This window comes from Rhinopithecus bieti, unplaced genomic scaffold, assembly GCF_001698545.2.
Source record: "Rhinopithecus bieti isolate Rb0 unplaced genomic scaffold, ASM169854v2 scaffold_70550, whole genome shotgun sequence".
Classification (NCBI taxonomy): Eukaryota; Metazoa; Chordata; class Mammalia; order Primates; family Cercopithecidae; genus Rhinopithecus; species Rhinopithecus bieti.
This window is the reverse complement of record NW_016826791.1, coordinates 436,819-445,595: the sequence shown is the minus strand read 5'-3', so window position 1 is coordinate 445,595 and position 8,777 is coordinate 436,819. Positions and strand designations below refer to the sequence as shown.

Below are 8,777 nucleotides of genomic sequence, written 5' to 3'. Positions count from 1 at the left end.
AAAAAAAAAAAATAAATAAAAATAATAATAATAATAATAATAATATGAAAAAAGAATAAAACAAAGAACTATGTTTTAAACAACAAGAAATCCATTTAAGTCCTGTTCTCATAAAAAAATTAACCAATCTAGGCCAGGCGCAGTGACTCAGGCCTGTAATCCTAGCACTTTGGAAGGCCAAGGTGGGTGGATCACCTGAGGTGAGGAGTTCAAGACCAGCCTGGCCAACATGGCAAAATCCCGTCTCTACTAAAAATACAAAAATTAGCTGGACATGTTGGCGCACATCTGTAATCCCAGCTACTCGGGAGGCTGAGGCAGGAGAATCACTTGAACCCGGTGGGCAGAAGTTGCAGTGAGCCAAGATCACACCATTGCACTCCAGCCTAGGCAACAAGAGTGAAACTCCATCTCAAATTAAAAAAAAGTTAACCAACCTAAACCATGAAGGAGCTATAAGATAAAAATATATTAAAAATTAAAGTGACCAGCTGGGAGTGGTGGCTCATGCCTGTAATCTCAGCACTTTGGGAGGCTGAGACAGGCAGATCACCTGAGGTCAGAAGTTCGAGACCAGCCTGACCAACATGGAGAAACCCCATCACTACTAAAAAAAATACACACACAAAAAAAAATAGCTGGGCATGGTGGCACATGCCTATAATCCCAGCTACTCGAGAGGCTGAGGCAGGAAAATTGCTTGAACCTGGGAGGCGGAGGTTGCAGTAAGCTGAGAGATTGCACCATTGTACTCCAGCCTGGGCAACAAAGGTGAAACTCCATCTCAAAAAACAAAAAATTGAAGTAATTAAAGTCTAAATCGTTTTATAATTAAATTACTAAAACTATCAAAAGGTCGGTCTTCCCAAAATGAAAAAAAAAGGATATATCTGACTGAGAATTCCAACAAACATTGTCAAAACTAATGAAAATTAAAAACTGAGAACAATCCTATTGAATATAGTCAGAATGCCAGGATGATTCAATATTAGAAATTTGTTAATGTTATATAACAAGTCAAACAGTCAAAATAGCATCACTTCAAACTTCACAGGGGGAGAGGGGAAAGAAGGCAGAACTAAATAAAAAGACTACAAAACCTGAAAGATGAAAAGGGTGATTAAGGAGAGAACACTCTAAGGTGAATCTTATTGTTCATGGACAAAAAGAAAGAATATCTTTAGAATTTATTAAGTAGTTGTTTTTAGGCTGGGCACAGTGGCTCACACCTGTAATCCAGCACTTTGGGAAGCCCAAGCAGGCGGATCACGAGGTCAGAAGATCGACACCATCCTGGCTAACACAGTGAAACCCCATCTCTATTAAAAAAATACAAAAAAATTAGCCGGGCATGGGGGCGGGCAATTGTAATCCCAGAAGAGGCTGAGGCAGGAGAATGGTGTGAACCCGGGAGGCGGAGCTTGCAGTGAACCAAGATCACATCACTGCACTCCAGTCTGGGTGACAGAGAGAGACTCCGTTTCAAAAAAAAAAAAAGAATGTATTAAGTAGTTGTTTTTAAATTTGATAGAAAACATTAAAGTAGAAAGAAGGGATGAGAAAATGTGATCAATCCAACAGCAGGCAGAAAAGGAGTGAAAACAAATGGTACACAGAAAATACATAAAATACATAAAAGGTAAATAGAAATATGAATTTTCACAGTAAACATAAATGGCTTAAACTGTCATAGTGATAAAAAATTAATTCACTTGGATAACATGAGAACTTCAGATTATATAAAGCAAACATTTGCAGAACAAAGAGAAATTGATAACTAATCATTAGAGAGACATTAACATCCCACTCTCAGAAACTGATAGATGAAACATTATAGTTTGAAGCATTTTAAACAAGTATTTGGACAACACATTGAGCAAGCATCACTAGATTACTCTATCAATCTTCCTTTATGTCTGACTGTGTTCAAACACAGTGGATACAGAAATAAATAAAACAAAATCCCTCCCTTCAAAAAACTACATTCTAGTGAGAACAGATAACAGTAAACAAGTATTACACATATAACACCCAAGAAAAGAAAGCAAAGAAAAAGGGACTAGCTATTTTAAATAACAGATTTATAAAATAAATGTTTTAAAATACAATTTTATTTAAGGAGCCACTTCAGCGCAGAACTGAAGATGAAGCAAACCATACAGATATCTGGGAGAACAGCATTGCAGCAGAAGGAACAGCAAATGCAAGATTCTTGAGATGAGAGCAAGTGAAGGGGTTAGAGGGACAAGAAGGATATCTGGTGCCTGGAGCAGAGTCAGCGGTAGGGGGTAAGAAGGCATGAGGTCTAAGGATTTTTTTTTTAATAGGATCACTTTTTGTTTAGAAACCTGTAGACCAATACAAGAATTAGAGACAGAGAGACTAGAAATCCTTGAAAGAATCCTAACATGGCTGCTTCAACAATGATAGAGAATGAGAAATTAATTCACATGCTATTTATGGAGGTAGAGTTTACTTTTCATCTTTCCTTTGTGATTTTCCATAAACATAAACACCCATTTTTAAAGAAATTGAAAATCGTATGGTTTAGCTGACTTTTTAACTTAATCTCTCAAACCAATGTTTTGCTCTGTTTTGAGTTTTTTTCTCCACTATCTTGACCATCACTGTCTGTGCTATTGTTTGTTTGTTTGTTTGGTTTTTTTTTTCTTTTTTTTGGTTTTTTTTTTTTTTTTTTTTTTTGGCACAACTGGCTTTATTTCAAACTTGTTCTGTCTAGTTTATAACCTCTATCAACATATTATCTGCATTGCTCTACTTACTCCTTAAAAAAGAATTTTGATTTTAATTTTTGCTTTTAAAATTTTTCTTCTGATTTCTTCTATTCTTGGTTTTGGCACTAGGAAGACATGCTTTTTACGTTGATCAATTCATCGGAATTCCTTTCCTTCTGGGCAATGAACCAACTTATTGACATCATGTCATTTTCAAATTTCTTTTATTTCATTGGTGTCCTTCTTATTGCTGCTCATTGGCTTCTGGCATGTGAGTTTTCTGACTAATCAAACACTACATTCTGAATGCAAAGATAATGGTCATACTCTTCAAAACCCTATCAGTTGCCAACTTCCATATGTAAACAGCAAAATAGATACATGTTTTATATTTCCATATTGAGTCAGTTATTTCCAGTTTCAGTGTTTAATGAAAGTTTGACATCTAATTACAAATGACAACATGAAGATTCTTTATTTTAATCCTTCTTTAGGTTTTCTTCCTTCCCCTCTTTTTCTTGTCTCTTAACCCTTTCATTTCAGTGTTCTTCACTTCACTTTATTACTAAGAAAGGTGAAGTAAAAGAGTACAACTAACTTTATTTGAGAAAAATTTCTACCAAAACTTAATGTTCCATATTAATCTCAGAATCTGAAACCAACTTGAGTACCTAAAGTAATATAGGAGACTTCTAATAAAGCCACATAGGAGTAAGACAAGTCAAAATTACCCTCCAGCCCAAACAACTAGGAAACCAGACAAATATAAAAAACAACCATTATCAGACACTGGACAACAGGTAGGGCAAAGGGAACAAAGGGAAAGAAACACAGTGATCCCTACCACGGCACAGGCTTTCTGCCTGGAGTTAATTTAGAAACTACCACACAGAGAGATGAAACCAAAATGAGAACTAGAATGAGAAGACAGAAATCATAGGTTCAGGTGGCTCAAGAAGACTAGAATTTGTGGGGCAGAATACCCAAGAGAAGAGAGGTATTCAGAGAAAGAGCTCCAGAAATCTGCACAGGGATAGCCTTGAGTTTCAAATGAATACCAGTCTGCACACATATGATGTGAAATCCCAGAAGACTGAACAAGAACAACTTCCAGGGAGAGAACAATTACAGAAGAACAATTCCCAGAGCTCACAGAAAGCTGCGAATCAACTGTATTGTCACTAGCCAACTGTGTTGTCTCTAACCAGAGTGGCGAGACCTCAATGACTATGTAACACATTCGGCAGAGACCAGAGTGAGACACACCTTTAGGAGCAGAGCTAAATGAGCCATAGAACAAATGCTATTCTAGACCATCCCTAAAAGAGCTGACAAATAAGTCTCAACTTATCCTAAGAGTGACTCTGTATGAAAAAATAAATAAGTCTCAACTGAAAAATAATGATTCACAACTTAACTACTGGCCATAATCCAATAATCCAGCTATTATAAGCATGCTTCATATGCACAAGAATGTATAGAAAACATGAATATGAGGAGAGAAATAGAAGATATTAAAAATAACATGGAACTCAAAGGTAACATCAAAAAGATAACATCAAATGGAAATTTCACATTGAAAAGTTAACATGTGATTAGAAATGACAAAAGAAGATCACTATCCCTAAAGACATAACACACACAAAAGAAATCTATTCAAAATTAAGAACAGTATGAAAAATGACAACACAGCTACAGTGCCCTGTGGAATAACAGCATCCTACCTAATATGTGTGAGGTTGGGGTTAAAGGGATGGGGACAAAAAAACTGTTTAATGAAATAATTAGCTGTAAATTTTAAAAGCTATATGATTATAAACCCACAGATCCAAGCACAACAAAATCCGAGACAGACACACACACGCGCGCACACACGCACGTGCGCACACACACACACAAACACACACACACACACGTACCAGTAAGGTACTTTATAGTCAAATTGCTGAAAAAGATTAATAAACAGAAAATATTAAAAGCAGCCACTTTCAAAGAAAATACACATTGCTTAAAGAGGGACTAAAGTAAGAATGACTGCAGGTTTCTCACCTGAAACTATGTAAGCTAGAAGACAGTAAAAAACATATTTAAAGTACTAACGGGAAAATTAAAGGAAAAACCCCTATAAACACTGAACAAAACATGCAGCAATAAAAAGGATCCTTCAAAAACAACAGGAGGCTGGGTGCAGTGGCTCATGCCTGTAATCCCAGCACTTTGGGAAGCCAAGGCAGGCAGATCACCTGAGGTCAAGAGTTCGAAGACCAGCCTGGCCAAGACGGTGAAACCCTGTCTCTACTAAAAATACAAAAATCAGCCAGGAATGGTAGCAGGCGCCTGTAATCCCAGTTACTCGGGAGGCTGAGGCAGGAGAATTGCTCAAACCAGGGAGGTGGAGGTTGCAGTGAGCAGAGATTGCACCACTGCATTCCAGCCTGGGCAGCAGAGCGAGACTCTGCCTCAAACAAACAAACAAACAAAAAATAGTTAACTAAAAACTTCTTCCTTTATTTTCTTTTTTCTTTTCTTCTTTTGAGATGTAGTCTCGCTATGTTGCTCCGGCAGGTCTTGAATTCCTGGTCTCAAGCGATCCTCCCACCTTGGCTTCCCATAGGGCTGGGATTACAGGCATAAGCCTCCTGGCCTAGTGTTTTGTTTTGAAGTGTGCTTTGTCTATATTAACATAGCCACTCCAGCTTAATTTTGATTAGTGTTTGCATGTTTCATCTTTCTCTTTAAATATGTCATTTTATTTCAATTGTCTTTCATGTAGACAGCATATAATTAGGTCTAAAATAGATTCTATTAGCTGGGCATGGTGACACGTGCCTGTACTACTGGCTACTCAGGAGGATGAGGTGGAAGGAACACTTGACAAAAACAACCCAACTTAAAAATGAGCAAAGAACTTTCACAGACATTTTCCAAAGAAGTTATACAAATGACCAAAAGCACATGAAAAGATGCTCACAACGACTATCAGAAAACTGAAAAATCAAAACTAAGATATACCACCTCACACCCATTAGGATGGCTACTATCGAAAATAAAAAACAGAATAACAAATGTTGGCAAGGATGTGGAGACACTGAAATACTAGTGCACAAGTGTAAGGAACATAAAATGACATGGACCCTGGAAAACAGTATGGCAGTTTCTCAAAAAGTTAAAAACATAATTACCATATGATTCACAAATTCCACTTCTGGGTATACACCAAAAAGAATCAAAAGCAGAGTCTCAAAGAGATATTTATACACCCATGTTCACAGCAGCATTATTCACAACAAATAAAACATAATTAACAGTTAAGTAAAATATGATACCGACATACCACACTGGTGGTATGTCTATGGTGGAATACTATGCAGCCTTAAAAAGAAGGGAATTTCTGACATATGCGATACTACAACATAAATGAACCTTGACAAACTCCTAAATGACTTAAACCAGTCACACACACACACACACACACAAAATAGTGGATTCCACTTACATAAGGTACTAAGAGTAGTTAAAATCTGAGACAGAAAGTAGAAAGGTGGTTGCCAGAGGCTGAGAGAAGGGAGAAACTGGGAGTTACTGTTTAATGACTATAAAGTGTTAAGTTTTACAAGATTAAAAAAAAAAGCTATGAAAATGGATAGTGGTGATGGTCACATACATTATAAATGTATCTAACATCACTAAAATGTACACTTAAAAATAGTTAAGGGGTTGGGTGGCCACAGACGCCGGGCGGGATGTAACCGGCCTCTGAGCTAGAGCCCTCCACCGCCGCCCATGAGCTACCAGGAGGAGCTTTACGACTTCCCGGCCTGCGGGGCCGGGCGCACCAAGGACCAGACGCGGTGCGAGCAGGCGCTGCGCGCCAACCGGCTGGCGTCTGGAAGGCAAGATCTCAAGGTTGCGCAGAAGCTCCTCAAAGGCCAGCGCCAGCTGCAGCCACAGCCGCGCACTCGCCTCACCTGAGCCTGGGCTCTCACTCTAGGGGAATCCACAGGTCTTTCTTGAAGAAATCTGTAGTCAGAACTCTGTGCTGCATTTTTATCTAGGGAAGGAACAGGAAGAGAACAGTGTGGTCTCCTAGAAATCTAGCATTGGAGAAACAAGGAAAATTCTTCCAAGGATGGTCTCCCACTCAGAGCTGAGGAAGCTTTTCTACTCAGCAGATGCAGTGTGTTTTGATGTTGACAGCACAGTCATCAGAGAAGGATTCTATGTACAAAGCAGCTGCCAACTATTCCATGTTTCCCAGCTGGAGGAGCCCTGCCCTGCACTTCGCAGTAGCCCTGAAGCAGACACCCCAGGGAGCACCTACCTGGGGCACCCCCAGCTGGCACAACATACAAAGTGAGACAGGGTCTCGCCTTATTTCGCAGGCTGGTCTGGAACTCCTGAGCTCAAACCATCTACCCGCCTCGGCCTCCCAAAATGCTGGGATTACAGATGTGAGCCGCCTTACCCAGAGAGGTGAACCTGGATTAGGAAAGTCGACATTAATCAACTCTTTACTCCTCACAGATTTGTATTCTCCAGAGTATCCAGGTCCTTCTCATATAATTAAAAAGAATGTACAGGTGGACAATCCAAAGTTTTAATCAAAGAATGTGGCGTTCAGTTGCTGCTCACAATAGCTGATACCCCAGGATTTGGAGATGCACTGGATAATAGTAATTGCTAGCAGCTTGTTATTGATTACATTGATAGTAAATGCAGAATCGCGAATGAACAGACGTCAGATGCCTGACAGCAGGGTGCAGTGTTGTTAATAGCTCCTTCAGGACATGGACTTAAACCATTGGATATTGAGCTTATGAAGCATATGCATGAAAAAGTGATTATCATCTCACTTATTGCCAAAGCAGACACACTCACACCAGAGGAATGCCAACAGTTTAAAAAACAGATAATGAAAGAAAACCAAGAACATAAAATTAAAATATATGCATTTCCAGAAACAGATGATGAAGAAGAAAATAAACTTGTTAAAAAGGTAAAGGACCGTTTGCCTCTTGCTGTGGTAGGTAGTAATACTATCATTGAAGTTAATGGCAAAAGGGTCAGAGGAAGGTAGTATCCTTGGGGTGTTGCTGAAGTTGAAAATGGTGAACATTGTGATTTTACAATTCTAAGAAATATGTTGATAAGAACACACATGCAGAACTTGAAAGATGTTACTAATTATGTCCACTACAAGAGGTACAGAAGCAGAAAACTGGCAGCTGTGACTTATAATGGAGTTAATAACAACAAGAATAAAGGGCAGCTAAGAGCTCTCTGGCACAAATGGAAGAAAGAAGGTCTAAAATGAAGAAGATAGAGATGGAGCTAAAATGAGGAAGATAGAGATGGAGATGGAGCAGGTGTTTGAGATGAAGGTCAAATAAAAAATTCAAAAACTAAAGGACTCTGAAGCTGAGCTCCAGCGGCGCCATGAGCAAATGAAAAAGAATTTGGAAGCACAGCACAAAGAATTAGAGGAAACACGTCGTCAGTTTGAGGATGAGAAAGCAAACTGGGAAGCTCAACAACGTATTTCAGAACAACAGAACTCTTTGAGAACCTTGGAAAAGAACAATAAGAAAGGGAAGATCTTTTAAACTATTGACCACCAGTTACATATTAGTTGCCAATATGCCAGCTTGGACATCAGTGTTTGTTGGATCCGTTTGACCAATATGCACCAGTTTTATCCATAATGATGGATTTAACAACATGACAAAAATTATTTTTTTGTTGTTCTTGATGGAGATTAAGATGCCTTGAATTGTCTAGGGTGTTGTGTACTTAGAAAGTAACAGCTCGGGCCAGGCGCGGTGACTCAAGCCTGTAATCCCAGCACTTTGGGAGGCCGAGACGGGCGGATCACAAGGTCAGGAGATCGAGACCATCCTGGCTAACACGGTGAAACCCCATCTCTACTAAAAGATACAAAAAACTAGCCGGGCGAGGTGGCGGGCGCCTGTAGTCCCAGCTACTCTGGAGGCTGAGGCAGGAGAATGGCGTAAACCCGGGAGGCAGAACTTGCAGTGAGCTGAG

The 8,777-nt window shown here is 39.2% G+C and overlaps 1 pseudogene across 1 annotated transcript; it reads left to right on the top strand.

The window, feature by feature from the left end:
* Positions 1 to 6,907: 6,907 nt before the first annotated feature.
* On the top strand, positions 6,908 to 8,338 carry LOC108523110 (septin-7 pseudogene; annotated as a pseudogene). Its single transcript, XR_001883697.1, has 2 exons — positions 6,908 to 7,088; positions 7,185 to 8,338. The product of XR_001883697.1 is annotated as a septin-7 pseudogene (transcript).
* Positions 8,339 to 8,777: the final 439 nt, after the last annotated feature.